Raw genomic sequence first — 19,204 nt, forward strand, 5'->3', positions numbered from 1 at the left:
TATGCCAAGGGACACATAGGTCATACTCCTCTCACACCTGCAGCCCCTCCCCCATGTGGCCTTCCTCATCTGCCTTCTTCTTTGACAATTCCTTGCCACATCTCTGTTCTAGCCCTCCCAATTTCTCCCTTTTCATGGTGCCTCCTTGCTCTGTGAGAATGGCGGACAGGCTCCTGCATCTGTAAGGCTTGACTCAGGAGGCTTCCTCTGCTCCGAAGCCTTCTCCTCCTTCTCTCAGAGACTATCTGCTCACCTTCCTGAACCCACTAGCCCGGATGCCACCCACTCCCTAAAGCCTGCCAAGTGGAGCTTGTGGCTGCTGCCAAGATGTGTAACACCTAAGACATGAAGCTGTCATCGCCCTATTTGTTTAAACATCTCCGCCGCTGGACTGAGGTCAAGAACTGTTTTGTTTTGTTTTGTTTTGTTTTTTCATCTTTCTTTCTCCCCCAGTTACTGGTCCCTGGTAGATCTTCAGTGTTTGGTGATGAAATAGTCACTTTGGTGCCTAGTCCACTTTTTAGCCCTTTGGTGACTGAAAACTGCTAACTTCCTGGTTCCATAATCCTGTGAAACGTATTCACTGAAGGATTTCTTTTAAATGAAAGCTCCTTGGGTCATTGAGGATAGGATTGGATTTGCAGAAATTTGAATCACAAGTAGCAGGGTCAGAACACTTCTATTGTGTTCAAGCAAATCATACCCAGCCCTGGAAGCACACTCTGTATCATGTTTGGGCAGTCAGGCTCCGACTGTGGTTAGGGGCCAGGTGTATTTATAGTGAGCAAGACATCGGCCCTGCCTCGCCTCCTCACACCCTGGGCACTGCTTGCTTCTTGCCACTCCTCCCACTCCATATTAACAGGCCGGCACTGGCTTTAGAGGGGAGTAAAAGCTGGGGCAGCCAGACTCCAGCCTGGCTCCGTGCAGTCTCTGAGTCAAATCACCTTTACATTGGCTTGCCTGTGAATACATCATCTTGAAATGTGGTTTATTTTTTGTGGCTTAAAAAATTAAGATAAAATTCACATACCATAAACTTCACCCCTTTAAAAAGGTAATTTACTCACATGTAGGACATTCACAGAGCTGCATGACCACCACCTCTGTCTAGTTCCAAGACATGTCCATCACCCCAAAAGGAAACCTTATCTCCACTAAGCAGTCAGTCAACATTCTCCGCTCCCCCAGCCCCTGACACCCACCAGTCAGCTTTCTGTCTCTATGCATTTACCTATTTGGAATGTTTCATACAAATGGAATCATGTAGTACGTGGCCTTTTGTGTCTGGCTTATTTCACTCAGTGTAATGTTTTCAGGGCTCATCCAGATGATAGCATGTGTCACGACTTTATTCTTTTGTATGGCCACACAGTATTTTGTAGCACGGGTAGACCGCCCCCATTGGAATTCTGCTCTGTGAGGGCACCACTTGGAGCTGCCCTGTTCGTGGATGTTTACCGGGGCTGAGAGCAGAGCTGGGCACCTCATCATGCTGATCAGTAGCTATTTGTTGGATGGATGAATGGAGGTTGCTGGTTTCCCCCAATTTCTGGTGATTCTCGGTGTCTGCTAGTATTCCTCAGTGGACGCCTGGGTGGGATTTCCTCTCCCTGGGGTGTGAGGTGGGCTGCAGTCCGGGAAGGTGGGAAGGCTGCATGTTGGGGCTGTGAGTGGTGAGCAGGCCGGGGCTGGCCTACATGGATTCTCTCTGCTGGGTCCCAGGCCTGCTTGGGCTGTCAGCTCCTGCTCGCCAGCTTGCTCAGTTTCTTTAGAGGGGAAATGTCCAGCTTCTCTGCCATGAGGGGCCTGCGCAGGAGGCCGAGGGCAGCAGCACATCTGCATGTAGTTCCTCCCTATTCCTTCTCCCACTGCCCGCCTTCCCCTGCAGTGATTTGAGGAGGGGGTAGGGGGCCTTCCATCCAGCCTCCACACCTCCTTCTGGACAGGGGATGTGCTACTGAGTTTGGGTCCGTCCCACATTTTTTCTTGTTACTCATTTTATTGGAAGCATGTCACATGTAGAAATTAAGGAGAATTGACTTCTTGTAATATTGCGTCTTCCTGTCCACAAGCTAGTACGTCTTTTCACTCGTTCAGGTCTTCTTCTGTGTTCTTCACTATTTAAAAGTTTTCCTCACTTAGTTCTAATCCAGTTGTGAGGAATCTTTAATTGAGATCTAATTTGCATACAGTTAAATGCTAAGATATTAAGATCCTTAACTTCGAATGCATATCAAAACAGACCATTTTTATCACCCCAGAGAGTTCCCTTACATCACTTCCCAGTTTCCCTTCCCCTCAGGCAACCACCGATCTGATTTTTATACCACAGGATAGTAGTCTCTTCTCGAATCTCATGAAAAGAAATGATGCCTTGTTTACTCTTGTGTGTCTGGCTTTTTTCCTGCAGCGTAGAGTTTTCAAGGTTCATTCATGTTATAGTGTGTATCAGTACTTCCTTTTTATTGCTGAGCAGCTTTCCATTATATGGATATATCACAGTTTATCCATACCCTGTTCACTGACATATGGGTCGCTTTTAGCTTTGCACTGCTACAAATCAAGCCGCTGCGCACATTCGTGTACAAGGCTATTTGTGGACATATGTCTTCATTTCTCTTGGGCGGAGACCTAGCAGTGGAATTGCTGACTCCTAAGGTACAGGAATGTTTACCTTTTTGAGAAACTGATAGTTTTCCAAACTGCTTGTACCATTTTTCACCCCACTGACAGTGTGCGAGTTCCAGTTCTCCCATTCAACTCCTCTGGCTTCGATTTATCTGTTCCTCTGATCTCATCCACCTTCGTTCTTCTGAAAGTTCATCTCAGTCTTCGGATCACTGATGTCTTCACCCCTTCGTGCTCCGTGTACTCGCGCACGTGCCTTTTTTCTGACATCTCTCAGGGGTTTTCAGAGACAATGTAAATGTGCTTGGTGTGCCATCTGGAACAGGAAGTCAGGTTTTTAGTTATGTGAGTAGTCTCTAGTGTGGCGTTTTATGTTGACGGTCTCGTAAAAAAAACGTTACCCTGTCTTTTCTGCATTTGTTTTCAAAGCAGCAAAGAATAAAAACGATGACTTTTGTTTCTTCCAAAGCTTCTGATAGAAGAATATTAATTAACCTTTCAGCCTGAACTTCATTGCATGTCCAAGAATAACTTATTTAAGGGGGAATGGGAATGTTGACATTTTATGTGATTTCAAATGCTGAAGATTTTTTTCACGGGTGGGATCGAATGGAAAACCTCTGTATGAGATGGAGGGTGGAAGGTGAGTCGTGGGAATTGTTTCACTCGGTCCCTGGGATCCTCAGCCTCCAAGCTGCATGTCAGATGTGCAATCGGTATTGTCACTCCTTGCATTTCTCCCTCTTCTCAGGACTATGTGTGCACGGTGTCACTTGTCACATCTTCAGGAAAATAACTGCTTGAAGCTTTTTCTTCTCTCCTGGAGCAATGCAGGCTCTCCCCCAGAGAGTTAGGGATTGGCAGGAAAGGGGTGAAGTGGGGTGAGGCAGTAGAGGCAGTGGCTCTGGCTGTCTGAGCCCCAGTTAGAGCTATGTAGCAGCTAGGGCCTTTCCGATGACAGTAGTGCCTGGGCTGGGGGAGTATGTGACAAGGACATCTATTGTGACAAGGCATTAAAACATGTCTCATAAACAAAACCTGTAGTTTTGGGGCTTGATGTATTGTTTAGGTTATCTTTTCAGGAATATGGTACGTATGCCGAGCGAGGTGGGCAAATTGCGTGGTACTAAAACTGCTAGGAAGCAAATACAAGAAGGCATTGCTACTTTTTTGTTGCTCCCACCTCCGAAAGGATGGCTGAAACCCTCTGTACTCTGTCATTTGCCTGCCTGTCTTTGGCTGCCAGTCAGTGAGGGACGTGTCGTAGAAACATGAATGTGCTATCAGAAAGGAATATTCGTGCTTGCGGGGAAGCACAGGGTGCCAGCCCAGGTTGTAGGCCTGCTGGCTTTAAATATCTCCTTTCAGCAGGACTTCTAGCCAGAGAAGCTAGGGATGGGGGTGGGTAGAGTGGGGAAGAGACCTAATTATGTAAATTTTGATCTTAAAGCTTTATTCATATGTTTCCTGGCAGGTTGTTCTTTAATCTCAAGAACAAGATTGCTCAGAATTACCATATATTCCAGTTAATTGCATTAAAATTATAGCAAAGGTTGTTTTTGCTATAATCAAGAGTGATTTTGATTAATACTTATGAAATCAGTTGCCTCACCAGCAGTGGCAATAAGAACCTCAGTCAGCTGTCCCTTCTCTTCTTTCCTTCCTTCCCCCGCCCCAAAGGCCAGGATACAAAATATTTTTGAAAGGTTTTTCTTTTCCAAATACACTTACATGGATAGTTATTTGGAAAGAAAATTTTTCAAAGAGGGATTCTGATTATTTTCTTCTGTGTTTAGTACAAAGTTTATGAAATAGTTCTTTTCTGAACAAGGCAAAGAGAGGACCCCAGCAGAGGTCAAGGCTGGCGACAGTGACAGGAGCACACGCCATCTCCTGATCGGCTGTGTACTGGTAGAGATTCAGGGCATTCTAAAGAGTATCTTCTAGTCTATGGCTATGCTACCCTGAACGTGCCCGATCCCGTTTGATCTCGGAAGCTAAGCAGGGTCGGGCCTGGTTAGTACTTGGATGGGAGACCACCTAGGAAGACCAGGTGCTGTAGATGTGACAGACAGACAGACAGACAGACAGACAGACAGATAGAATCTTCTATTGGATCAGTAGAGCACCTTGGGAAGATCAGAAGAAACTTGCTAGGAAGTGACAACACACATAAAGAAAACATTAGAATTACATACACTAAGAAAAAAAAATCAAAATTAACTATAGCGCAAGGTATATACAAAGTGCTTCATTAAGGGACCAGAGTGGTGGCAGTAGGCATGAAAGAGATGGCTAGACTCGAGGTTTTTCAGTTGAATTGACTGCTGTCATTGATGGGTTGGATGTGACTGGGGAGAGAGAGGAGGACTTGAGTGTAACAATGCCCACACTGCCAGCCTGAGCAGTAGTAGCTGGTGGTTCTGCTTGGGTGATGATTTGGGGGAACCTAGTCTGGAGAAGGAAAGGAGAATGTTTGCTCTTAGCTCAGCACAGAGGCAGCCCAGTGAGCCAGCAGCGGCCTGGAGTCATTCCGGGGTGTGCCCTTCTCCCCCAGGGCTGTGGCGACTCTACCTTTCAGCCTAGTTGCTCCCCAGTAAGGACCAAAATAAGAGCTACTTGGCACAGGTATTCATGAGAGCGTTCTGGGGTATGATGGATGATGTAGAACATCCAGCACAGTGTCTGGGACCAGCTTCTTCCAGAACCTTCCAGCTGCAGTAGGGAGACTCAAAGGGAAGACTGCCTATCTTCCCCATCAGCAGAGAGGTTGGGAGGTGGACTTGGTGAGGGGACACAGTGTTAGGCTGGCAGACTCACCCACCAGTATGGACAGAATGACACCATTTGAGCATACTTGGGGTGTCAGAGCCCCTTTACTTTTCAGGTACTTCTGCATACATTGTCTGTCCTGACTTAAGAGATGGTGAAAAAAGGGATAGAGAGGTTGAGGAACTGAAGAGGGTCATACAGCACATTATGTATGTGCTTTGGAGTCAGATACTAACCAATACTAAATACCTACTACTGTGTGCCAGATACTGGGCCACTTCAGTGACTGCGGGATATACACGGGTTGTCAGCTGCAATGTATCGAAGAGGAAGCAGTCTTGGGAGTAGTTATGCTCACAGGAGAGACGATGCTTTGGCATAGGCGGGGGCTGGAGACGTGACTTGGGAGGTCTCAACATGAGATGAAAACCAAGCTGTGGTCCTAGACCACATCACCCAGGAAGCAGGGTCAGGGAGGGAGGGAGGGAGGGAGAAAGACAGGAAGGGCTAACAGCATAGTTTCAGAGTGAGAAGAGATGTCAGCCAGGAGCCAAGGAGGGGATGGACAGAGAGGTGGAAGGAAAATCAGAAGAAAGGGAAGCCAGAGTGGAACAATTCAAAGAGCAGTGAGCCCCGTCTCGTGTTCCATTTCACATTTCCGAGAATGGTTTCCGGGAGATGCAGGCAAAGCCAGACGGCCGCAGGTGGTGGAGCAAGGCCTGGAGACCCCATCCCTCCTGCCCGGGCATGGAGGAGGGGTAGAAAGGGCAGTAGCTGAGGGGCATCAGGGGCTGGGGAGACATGACCGTTTCCTAGACTGTATGAGAAAGGAGCTGGTGGAGATGGGGGGAGGGTACCATTGCTGGATTGACTGCCCCTGCACAGCAGACACAGCCACATCTAGGATCTCATGTTGGCCTCTGGAAGTGTACTAATTGGCCTCATAAAGTAGAGGACAAGAGGTTCTGGGAGAGGTACAGACCTGTCCAAGGTGATTCAGCTAGTGAGCGGCAGAGCTGGGTTGGGATGCACTTGGCCCATTAGTTTTGCCTTTGACCAGGTGTCCAGCAGGCCATTGGCGGGGGCCCTCAGTCTTATGTTCCTGCAGAGGGGAAAAGTGGTTTTCAAATCAGCTCCCTGTCCCGTTGGTTGCGCTGCCTTCCCTTCCTGATTTAGCGCGTGTGGTAGCTGTGAGATTAGCTGTGCCTCAGTTATCAGTGTTACTTACAAAGATGGGGGAACCTCAGAGCTGGTCTCTGGGACTGGATGATCACAGTAGGAGGTGAGAGCTGGTGGCTCTGGTTACTTCTGGAGACCTCCGTGTCAAAGACGGCTCAGCTCCAAAGATAGGTCCCTAGACTAGTAGGTCACTGTGCCTCTTCTGATTATCCCAAGCAAAGCCCCAAAAGCTAACCACTAGGTCCGAGTCAGATTCATTGGCAATGACCTGATATAGACAGGGAGACCTCTTTCTACTGCTACCGGACTCCCCAGGGAGCTAGTGCAATGCCTCACAGGGCACTTCCAAATCCTCTCGTATCACCTTGTCCTTTCACCCTCTCTTCTCTGTCCCCGAATCACATTTGTCACTGCATCCTATCGATTGTACCTCAGAAATCTGCCTCCGTTTTCCCAGTTTCATCGCTCAAGTTCATCTATGCCATCATATTTTTTTGTTCGATATATAATTCATATACCGTGTAATCGACCCTTTTAAAGCGTACAATTGTTTTTTTTTAGTACGTTCATACTGTGGTGTAACCATCACTACTACTTCCAGAATGTTTTCATCGCCCCAAACAGAAACCTATACTTAGTAAGCAGTCACCTCCATTCCCCCTCCCTGATGGGAGGAGATTTGATTTTGCACGGTTAGCACGCATTGCGATATACATGTGACATATCATTGTATACTTAAAACCTATATAATTAACCAATGTCACCCCAAGAAACTTAATAAAATTTAGAAAGACAGAAAAAATAACATTTTCTTTATCCATTCATCTGTCGATGGATGGGTCTTTTACATATTTACAGGAATGCTATTATACTCTGCATCACTATTCCACTCAGTCATATGTCCGGAGGATCTTTCCATGTAGATCTGTCATTCATATAAACCACTGGCTTATATCCACATTATCACTGTACCTGATCTGACAGAAGAATTTCTCCATTCACAGTCATTTGAGCTTTTCCAGGCCTTTTGCGCAGCAGCGCTGCAACAGGCATCCTTGTAACCTGTGACCTCCTCTTCAGCTTGGGTTCTCCCTGTGACCATGTGCGAGGCGGATGCTGAGAAGTAGACTTGCCAAGTGGCAGAATTCGGGTTTCAAATGTCAATAGATACTGCCAATCTGTTCCCTCTCCCTCTGGCAGTAGTGCAGAGACAGTGTCTCCCCTTTAGTTAACAAACGTATGTAGGAAAAAGGCAATCTATTGGATCAGGTACCTGAAGAACCCTGAGACGGTGCTACTTTCAGGTACACATAGGTCTAGGCTCTTAAATGATGTCACTTCGACAATCTCCATCTCAGTTTTGCTTTTCTCTGAGTTGGCTTTATTCTTTCGCAGGTTCTCCTCAAAGTAGCCACAGGCAGCTCAGGATGACATCTTACCAGCTTAGCACGCCCCGTGAAAGAGTTCCTCTTTGTCAACAGTTCCAAAAAGTCCTGGATGTTTTTAGTAACTGCTCTTAGGTTTTTTTTTCCTCTTATTTATATTCCTTCTATTTCAACTTAACTTCCTGACGGCAGGGCAGAGTCTCCCTCTGAGCAAATTCAGAGCTGCTGATCACTTGAACCCAAGCTGGAGATGAGGCCAGGGGTGCAGGAAAAACATCTGGGTAGTAGAAGCAGAGTCTAAAATGTCCACAAGAACTTAGACCCTGCTCGACCCACTTCCCTGGGCTGTATTCAAAGGGACCAATTGTCCATAGGAAGCCACCTAACCCCTGAAGCCTCTTAAACGCAGGCTGAGAAGTAGGATGAAGTAGGTCCAGGGATCTGTCTGAAATTTTTAAAAAGTAAATTTTAACTTCAGACCAGTTTTAGATTTATGGAGAAATTTCGAAGAGTTGAGAGAGTTCCTACACATCGCATACCCAGTTTCCCCTAGTAATGCCTTACGTTAGTATGGTGTGTTCATCACAACGAACCATCGTCTGAACACTTATTAAAATCCAGGCTTCATATCAGATTTCCCACGTTTTCCCTAATGCCTCTCTTCTGTTCCAGGATCCCATCTCTTCCTACCTGGCATTTTGCACCTGAGAATTACTGGGTGAATAGTCAAGAATTCCAAGACTGAAGTTCTTAAATTCAAACCCAAATTCAATGCCTTTGGGTTTTTCATAGCCTGAATTGTTGAAGGTTTCCTAAATTGAGTTTTAAAAAACACCACTATCTAAACTTCAATATAGCTTTCATCTTTTTCCTGTTGCTATTACATCTGATGGAGTTCAAGGTTACCCAATGATTCTGTTCTCAAGTGTGCCCATGGAAAAGTGTATTCCCATGGGAGTAAGGGCATTGCCGTTCCCTGGGGACCTCCTCTGCACCAGCCACTGTGATGGGCTGAGATCTCCTTTGCCTTGTTGGTCTTTCTCTCTCAGCATTCTGGTGTGGACAGTGGAGTTCATTTCACCCTAGCTACTGGCCCACTGTCACCATGGTGGCCTTGCAAGACCCCTCTTTCATTTTGTTTCATATTAGGAGTGAAAAATTGAAACCCCTAAATGTTCAATAATAATTAACTGGTTAAGTAAATTAAGGTACGATGACTTACGCTGCAGTCATTAAAGTCACATTATTAACATGTGGAAAAACAGGTTACGAAAGCAAGCAGAGTGTGTGATACTTTTTAAAAGTACACACACACACACACACACGTCTTTATACATTATACTTATACTTTAGTCCCAGCAAATTCTTGTGATTTATTCTAAAGAATTAATGAAGGCAGTAATAGCGACATATGTAAAAGTATTTGTGTACATACGTTAAACCTACATAGAGGCACACAAACTAGTCTGGAAGGGCATATACCAAGGTGTTAATGATGCTTGCTATGGGTGAAGGAATTACGGGAGGTTATTTTATTTTCTTCTTTTTTCCTTTTCCAATTTTATGGATCTTTCTAACAGCATTTATTATATTCATAAGAATTTTCCATATTTAAAAATAAAGGTAAATAAGGTTCATCAATAAGAATTATGTCCAACAGGATTTTATAGAATTTCTGTTCATACTGCAATTTTTGAATCGTCACAGGGAGATGGGAAAGCTATATTCTGAAAATTATTTTTGATTCTCCTTAGATTTTAGCATAATTTAAATTTAATGCAGACTAAATTTAGTATCTTCTGAGCTGCCAATATCTGTTCAGCTACATCCTAAGTGATGTGGGGCTACAATGAAAATGTAACCTATGATTCCTTTCCTCAAATTACTCTTAGTTAATCTAGGATAAATGATATCTGGGAAAGAGAAACCAGGACTGCATTCAAGGCTACTCATGGCAAAGTGCTAAATCATAAGACAGAGCTGCTGGGCTGCATGGAGGTTCAGAGAGGGAGAAGATAGTTACGTATTGGAGGGGTCAGGAAAGTCTTCATGCACAAAAAGATGGGATAGCAAAAGAAAAAAAGTTACCTTGCGATAACCAATCTGCTTTTCTGTCTAGTATAACTTCCTCGTTCCTGCTTCCTTCTGCCTGTAAAAGTCTTTTCATTTTGTACAGCTCCTCAGAGCTCCTTTTATCTGCTAGGTTGGACGCCACCTGATTCATGAATCTTTGAATAAAGCCAGTAAGGTTTTTACAATTTACTCAGTTGAATTTTGTTTTCTAACATAATAAACATGTTATTAGGCATGTGGTATATCTTACTGAACGACGACTTATCTATATGTATAATATGTGAGTATTGTGATAATTCACAAGATGAGCATATCAAGTTCTTGGTGGATAGAGTTGATCCCCACTGGGAACCCATCTGGATGAGAGTGACCGAAAGATGTTTTTCTCAGGTAAATAAAAGGCTCTGGTAGTTAGAGCACCATCATTTGTCACCTCACCTTGCACTAATGCCCCACAAGTACAATAATTGGAGAAAGCTGCACAAATGACAGAACAATGATGTAATGTTCACAAATGCCAACTTGTAGCAAAGGTCTAATAATATAGTAGGTGTGAGTTATGAACCATAATTAAAGCCTTTGTCAGTCATTTTACCCAATTAGAATATACGTAATTGTAAGTAGGACTCTTTTTTTCTTTTTAAAGAATAATTGCTTGTTGAAAGTGTGACATTACAGGATTAGCAGAATAGTATCCGAAAGACTTCTAAATGAATACTATAAACCTGTTAAAAACAAAGTAGGCACTTAGGCTCTTTCAGACAGATCCTAGCTGCTCTGGTGATTTCTCTGCATCAGAGAATGCACTGTTCCTGCTGTTCCCCAGGTCTAGAATGGTGTCTGATCCAGAGTAGATGCTCAGCAGAAGTTTGTTGACAACAGATGAACGTGTACATAACAGAAAGGAAGAGGTATCAGTCTCCTGTTGCTGCTATAACAAATCATCACAAACTTAGAGGCTCAAAGCAACACAAATATATGCTCTTACATTACGAAGGTTGGGAGTCTGACATAGATATCACCAGGCTGAAATCAAAGTGTCAGTATGGCTGTGTTCCTTCTGGAAGCTCCAGGAGAAAATCTGTTTTCTGGCTTTTCCAGCATCTGGAGGCTGCCACATTCCTTGGCCCGTGGTTCCTTCTTCCAGTCACACTGACTCTGACCCTCCCATATCCCTTTTTTAGGGACCCTTGTCATTAGCTTGGGCCCATCCAGGTAATCCAGGATCATCTCCCCATCTCAGTAGCATTAATTACATCTGCCAAGTTCCATTTGCCATATAGGTGACATAGTCACGGGTTTCTGGGAAGTGGGCAGTTAGAAATGGGACTTCTTGAGGGATTCTGCCTACTACAGAAGGTATCATTTATTTCGATAAATGATATCAAAATATGTTTTGCATTACATTACATTGTTTTTAAAAAAAAATAGTTCCATTTTCTAACATTAATAGCTTCAGAAAATAAAGAAGGAAATAGGCATTACCTGTGGATAACTGCCATTAATATTTTGGTATGTAGTACAGATTTTATGAAAAACATCTCGAAGAGGTTGGCGAGGTGGGTGGTAGATCCTCTAGGCTCTAAGAGGCTGTTGTAAGGATTTTGGCATTTATGCCCTCATGGGTGTATACTGTTGTTTTTAACAGCTTCGTTGAAGTATAATGAACACAAAAGAAGCCACACTTGTTTAAAGTGTACAGTTCGATCAGTTCTTGACCATCACCACAGTCAAGATCATGACTGTCTTCATCAGCCCCAGAAGTTTTCTCTGCCCTTATCCTCATCTGCAGGCAGCCGCTGATCTGCTCTTTCTCACTATACATTAGTTTACATTTCCCAGCATTTTATAGAAATGGTACCATAAAGCATGTACTTTCTTTTTCGCCTCGTTTCTGTCACTCAGCATAATAATCCTGAGATTTATTCATGTCGTGTGCATCAGTCATTCATTCCTTTTTCTCCCTCAAATGAGGAAAGCCTCCTTTTTGAATACTGGGCTAGGTGACTTCATTTGACAAACTTGCTGAATGCACGGTGGACCTGTGCCACGCCTGCCCTTGCTTCAGGTGCCAGGGAGAAGAAGAGGCATGATACTTGGCCTCAGACCTCCCAGAACCTCTCTCTGTGGAGAAGATAGCCGTGAAGGGAAGTTAGAAAATTCAGCTTGCCGAATTCGTTTATGTTTGACAAAGATGTCAAGACAATTCAGTGAGTAGCCTCGTCGCATCATTTGTTGCGATGTACATGTCTGCTGGCTGCCTGCATGTACTGAGGGCGGGATGCAAAATATGCTTCTAACGATACGATCCATGTCAGGTACAATTCGGAGATAAACATGGTCTGATAAGTTGCTGATCTTAATGATGAGCATGCCCACTGCTGAGCCTGGCCGAGTTCACGTTTTAAGGGACACATTTGGGCTGGAAAGAAGCTTAGAAAGTAGACAAGTTGAATTCTGTTCTGTGACACAGAGGAAGCTTTCTTTAGGTACTTCCCTCTTCCCCCTCCAAAGTAAGTAGGAATGTTCAATAACGTAGACTTGCAGGATGCTTGTCATTTCTAGTGGATTTTTTAAAAATGGTCGTTTTGTATCTTCAAAACATCTATATCCTTAGCATCAGCTCCCGCCCCCATCGGCTTGTGTACAGAAACACAAACGCAGAGCGCTATAAAGGGGAAAGGTCAGCTGAAGAGCTGTGATTTTATTTCGCATGGTGTTAAATAGGTTATTTGATTTATATTCTCCCAAATAACAGGCTGATTTAGGGAAATAGTCGGCCAAATCAAGCAGACACAGGCCCGGATGAGTTCCTTGCAATTGCTGTATAGCCCAAGACACCAATGTCCCCTTTTCCATTGAGGCAAAAACCAGGCGGTGGGTCTCACTCCTTTTGAGGATTTGTGCTGGAAGACGAGCCAGACAGATTGATAAGCTAGTCCCAGAAGGAGGTAACAGAGCAGGATGTATTTATACCTACAGACTGGCTCTTTCTATTTTTGACATTGCTCCCCAGATCGCTTAGCCACTGTTTCCAGTGTGCCACATAAGTGCCAAGGGCTGTCGGGGCCGAGTTCCATAATAGTGTACACAGGCATTGAATTTTAGTGTGGTTGTTGTAGAAGCAACAGTCTGCCATTGGGTATATCAGGGAAAGGAATCAGAGCAAGCCATTTCTTGCAAATATGACACACACGGACAGGTTCGTGGAGCAACGTCATTCAAGTCAAAGGGAGGAAGGAGTTAAGGAAGAAGTGAGGGGTGTGGCAGGGAGATGAGATCTGGTGCTGGTGACTTTCACCACAGGATCCAGATGTCTGCCGTGGACAACGGGAGATGGACTTATTCTTCGTAGTGCTAGAAGATCAGGGCCAGTTTCAGGGTCAGTACAAAAACGTTTTCCAGCAACCTGACTCTTCCAATAAATAGCCTTCAAAAGCACCTGCCAGGGCCCCCAGCTGAGGTGATTCTGAGAGCAGAGGTTCCTAAGCTTGGTCAGCCTGTCCCTCCTGGCTGAGAACCTCTGAGTTATACATTGGAGATGAATTTGCTATACTCTGAGGGATGGTCGATTAGCTTACATTTCAGGTTCTTCCCAAAGTTAATAAACCCTGAGAAAGTTGACTTGGTTTTTGTGAAGTTTGTTTTTAATAAACTGTAACTCGGTGTTATTTTTAAATTTCTTGTCATGCTAAAAATATATATAACCTTAAGTTTACCTTTTTACTCATTTCCGAGTATACAGTTCAGTAGTGTTAAACATATGCACATCATTACACAGCCAAATCATAAGTTTTTCATCTTGCAAAACTGAAATTCTATACCCATCAAACACTAACTCCCCATCATCCCTTTCCCCCGAGCCCCTGGAAACCACAATTTTACTTTCTCTCTCTTTCTGGATTTGGTTACTCTAGGGACCTCAGATAAGTGGAATCATAGTATTTGCCCTTTTGTGATTGGCTTCCTTTTGCGTTTCACTTACCATAATGTCCTCAAGATTCGTCTATGTTATAATCACTTGGCGATATTTTCTTATTTTTCACATTTTATAAGATTTCCAGAGTGGACATACATGACTGGAAAACAAACTTAAAGATTTACATAAAACAGTGAGAGGTATAATATAAGACGGGCCTATAGAGAGAGGGAGGCCAGATCAGGCTGGGCCTTGCAGGCCATAGTTAGGCACGTGGAGTTTATATTCAGTGTAGTGAGGTCTTTGAGGGTTTCGAGCAGGGAAATGATGTGCTATGATTATTTAAAAAAAGATAAAGGGAGTTGAAGCTTCTAGGTATAAAACAAGTTATGGGGATGTGTGCAGCATAGATAAAACAGTAATAACATAATTATAACATTGTACAGTGTCAGATGGTTGCTGGACTTACAAGGATCGCTTCTTTAGGTAGATAAATGCCGAGTAACTATGGTGTACACCTGAAATGGACACACTATCATGTTAGTTATATTTTAATAAAAATCTTTTTTTTTTAAAGGGTGTCTTTTTGCCTACTGTGTGGAGAATGGGTTGTTGTGGGGAGAAGACCTGGAAGGACCAGGTAGATGGCTCTTGTGGTTGTCCAGGCAAGAGATGATGGCTGCAGTTGAGGTGTGGATAAGTGGGTGGACCGAGGGCATGTGGTGCAGGTAAAATTGACAGTACTTGATGACGGCGTGGCTGCAGAGTGCGGGAGAGATGTCCAGGATGATGTACAGGTTTCTGGCTTGTGGCTGTGCCATTCAGTGAAACAGATGAGCCCAGGAAAGGGTTAGGGTTGGAGGAGGGGAGGCAAGTGGAGGCATTTGGTTTGGGACATGCTTAATGTGAGCTGGCTATGAGCCTGAGGCATCGAGGAGGGATTGGAAAGGGAGGGTGTGGAGGCATCAAGTATAGCCATTTTAAAACTTTGATTATGAAGAGGAGAGAGAAGGCAGTATCAGGATGCGGATGTACAGTAAAAAAAAAAAAAGGGTTTTCTAGTTTAAAATGGGAGAGATCTGAGGATGTTTAAAAATAGATGAGATAATACTTCCCAAATTGTTCTACAGATTCAAGGCAATCCCAGTCAAAACCGCAGCTGTTTCTTTTGCAGAAATTCACAAGCTGCTCCTAAAATTCATATGGAAATTCGAGGGACCCAGAATAACTGAAAAACAAGTTTTGAAAAAGAAGAATGATTTCAAAACTTAGTACAACACAGCAGAATTCAAGACTGATTGGTACTGGCACAAGGATAATCATGTAGATTGATGGAATAGAATTGAGAATCAGTCAATAAACCCTCACGTTCATGGTTAGTAGAACTTCGACAAAGGTGCCAAGACAATTCAATGGGGGGAAAGGATAATCTTTTCAACAAATAGTTCAGGGACAACTGGATTTCCATGTGCCAAAAGAAAAAAAATGAAATTGGATACCGACCTTACACCGTACACACATTCAGAATGGATGATGGATTTCAAGTGTAAGAACTGAGATGATAAAACTCTTAGAAGAAAATGTAGAAGTAAATTCATGACCTTGGTTAGGCAAAAGCATTTTTAGATATGGTACCAAAAGTACAAGTGATAAAAGAAAAAAAGAAAAAAAAAACCAACAAGATAAATTGGCTTTCAAAATGAACTTCTGTGCTTCAACAGAAACCATCCAGAAAATCAAAAGACAAACCACACAGTGGGGGAGAACTTTTGTAAATCATATATCTGATAAGAGACTTGTATCCAGATTATATAAGGAGCCCATACAGCTCAACAATAAAAGACAACCCAATTAAAAATGGGCAGAGAGTCTGAATAGACATTTCTCTTCATGGGCCTTTTTCTCTTTTCTCTTCTCTTGCCCTATAGCAAGAGGACTCTTTGGTAAGAAGACTTTCCACATTTTCTAGGCCACCAGTCAGGGGGAAATCTTCCCTGAAAGTGGCTTCTGTTTTCTGACTGATCCAAAATGTTGTAGTTTGGTCCAGAGTTATTACCAGGAACAGGTGAATCACTAGGATGCATTCAGAATTGAGGTTCGAGGCCTCTAGGTTCATTGTCTTCCTCACTTGCAGGCACTTGTTATAAAGTTATTTCTCAAAACTTTAGTGCTTAGAGGAGAAACTGGGTTTTCTGTGGCAGAAGGTCTGTCTGTTCACTAGTTTGAAGAATACATTGTAAGTGTTGGTTTCTTGGGCATAGATGGTCTTGGGTTTCCGATATAAGCATCTGCTAGAAGAGCAGTTCATTTGAGGCAGTGAACTAAGCACTATGATGGGACAAGGCCCTGTGGTATGTTGGGGCATGCAGAAAGGATCAAGGCTCAGTTCTTCAGAGTTTACAGTCAACTGTGAGGGCCAGAGACTCAGATATATCAGGTCCAATTTGAATGAAAGATGGAGGAGGATCAACGTGATGAGTTTTACCTGGTGAAGGGGGCAGGCATTACCATGGAGAAAAGTTCCTCTGAGGATGCTGACAACCTCTACAGGAAAAGAAGGGTTTGGATAAAGAGAGCAGTGAGCATAGAGGTATAGAAGTGCAGAAAATGGTTCAGTTTTGAATGATACGCAAGGAGTTTGGACTTGATTCTTTAGGCAATGGGGAGAAATTGGTAGTGTTTGCGTAACAAGGGTGACCCAACCAGATCTTTGATGTATCACACTTTTTGGGCAGCGGAATAGAAGCAAGGCTCAGGCTAAGGAGGGCAGTTAGAGGGCTGAAATGAGAAGATAAGGGAGTGACCACAGAAGTGGAGGCGATGTGATGAATACGAGAAATATTTTGGTAGTAAAACAGATAAAACTTGATCGCCAATGAAGGAGAAGGCATCAGGAATTACAGCCATGCTTCTGACTCGGTGCCTAGGTAGGTGGTGATACACCTGAACTCTGCTATGCAAAAGGAGGAAGCCGAAGGGGAAGGTGACAGAAGACAGAGGTCAGTTTGGGCATTTCTCTTTGGAGGATTTGTGGAAATTTCCCCTGGATAGCGTGACCTGCAGGGTTGGAATTGGGGAGAAAGGTCTGGGTTGGGGACCTCTAGGAGTTGACTCAGGCTGGCAGCACCTTTCTCCCTTTGCATTGGCCCGGCCTGGTGATAAGGCTAAAATCTTGATGAGCCCATTCAGTGTAGATTCAGATTCTGTCTCTCAGCCTGCTCGTGAACATGGATAGACCCTAGCTAATGCTGGACCTCGCGACACGACTGCTTTGTTTTGCCTTCAAAGTTGACTGGCTAGATCAGGCTCTCTGTCCACGCTCACTCTTTGAGGGCCCATGATGCAACCCAGGCTCCATGCAAGCACGTCTGTACTGCACCGGACTGTGACGAGCTGTCTTAGGAGATTCTCTTGTTTTTGTTTCGCCAGTTTAAAAGAGTATGCCCCACCCACCCACCAAAGTCAACCTTTTAATGGATTCTCTTTATCTCTAAAATGAGTGTGTGGGATTAGATGGTCGCTGAGGTCCTGTTCAGCTCTGCTTGGCTCTGATTTGGAAATGTCCATCTATGCAACATCAATCAGAGACAGCTTCCCACCTCACTTAAACAATTATACACACATCCACTTGTGTTTTTGTTTGTTGGCTGCAGGAGAAGGAAATGCCACGTGCATCGATTGTTATTAGTCAATACCTTGTGGCATCGGAACTGTTTTGTGACAACCTTGTGTCTCGATTTCCCAGGTTTATGTCACATCATTAGGATCTAAAGGTTCATCAGACACTGGGTGAGTTCAGGTTGGAGTGTGACTTTGTTGTCTCTGCATCTGTTAAGCTTTGAACATTTTAATAACTTCCAAAAGCTATTTACTCATTCATATTTATGAAGGGCCTTACAGAGCTGGTAAATTCTACTTTAATAGCAAATATAATAATAGCTAATATTTGAGAGATTCCTATGTGTTAGATTCCTTGCTAATCCCTTCATATATTCTGTCCAATTTAGTCTGCAAATCAGCTCACCGTAGTGGAGTTTACCACTATCTCCATTTTACAGGTAAGGAAACTGAGGCACAGAGCTGTCAAGGCTCTTGGCCAAGGTGTCTCTGCTGGTGAGTGGCAGAGCTGGGACCTGCACTCAGGCTGTTTGGCTCCACAGCTGGTCACCAGTATTTATAATCCTCATCCAGTACTTATAATCTTGGAACAGCTTTGGACCAGAGTTGAGAGCCTCGTGTCCCAGTTTTTGATGTGACTCCAGCAGTGTCATCTTCAGCAAAGAACTTAGTATCTTAGAAACTGTGGTCCCCAGAGCATTGTGCCTCTTGTCATAGAGCTATCATGAGACCCCCAAGCCTCCTGGCACATCATGATGACGCTTTTTTTGGCCCACGGTGGCCTCGTTTCTGTTATGTATGTCATCCATTTTATCCCATTGGGGTGTTGAGCAATCAGGTATAATACCTTCATTTTACGTATGGGGAGCAGGTCATTCCTGTGAGGTCAACTGAATGTGCCGGGCCCCTAGTCAGTGAGTGGGAGAACTGACGAGAAGTTGTCTCTCCTGGCTCCATGATCATTTCTCTTTCTGCTACCAAATTATTAACTGTGGGGGCCTGCAGGTTCCCACCTGATCAGGTGTCTGATCTCTGAGGTCCCAGGGTCCTGGAAGGGCTGAATGCTGGGCTCAGTACCTGGAGACAGCTACCGCATTTTTTTATTGAGATATAATTCATATAACATAAAATCCACCATTTTAAAGTCTGCAGTTCAGTGCTTCTTAATATACTCAGTAGGTGGGGCAGCCATCACTACGATCTAACTCTAGACTATTTCTGTTAACTCCAAATGAAACCCTGCACTTATTAGCAGTCACTCCTCATACCCCTGTCCCTGGCAGCCACTCCATTTTTCTTTTTCAAAGGAGTCCCCTGGCCCTCAGCTCTGACTTCTGTGGAAGAGGTTATCCTTGAAGGCCTTCCGAGCCCCTTTGGGATTTTCTCTGAGCAGTCATCATCAATATTTACCTTTCTGTGTGAACACAAAGGAAGAATGAACGTATCCTTTCAGTTAGCAAGGTGACTTATGCAATTAAAAAAAAACCCTCCTCACCTTTAATATCAAGCTCCTTGCCATGTACATAGGACATAAAGATGCTCCCTGGAAATGTGTAAAAATACTCTTAGCCATGGTACCTGCATCTAAATTCTTGTTTACCGGATTTTCCTTTACATAGCAGGTAAC

General features: G+C 43.9%; 1 protein-coding gene and 1 non-coding gene across 4 annotated transcripts in view; both read left to right on the forward strand.

The window, feature by feature from the left end:
• The window catches only part of CD99L2 (CD99 molecule like 2), a 112,660-nt gene that overhangs the window by 16,923 nt on the left and 76,533 nt on the right, over positions 1–19,204 (forward strand). The gene's annotated exons all lie outside the window — the stretch shown is intronic.
• On the forward strand, positions 4,578–4,696 carry LOC120606394 (5S ribosomal RNA). Its single transcript, XR_005653884.1, has one exon. It is a non-coding gene; the product is annotated as a 5S ribosomal RNA (ribosomal RNA).

This window comes from Pteropus medius, unplaced genomic scaffold (assembly GCF_902729225.1).
Source record: "Pteropus medius unplaced genomic scaffold, Ma_sr-lr_union100, whole genome shotgun sequence".
NCBI classification, from domain to species: Eukaryota; Metazoa; Chordata; class Mammalia; order Chiroptera; family Pteropodidae; genus Pteropus; species Pteropus medius.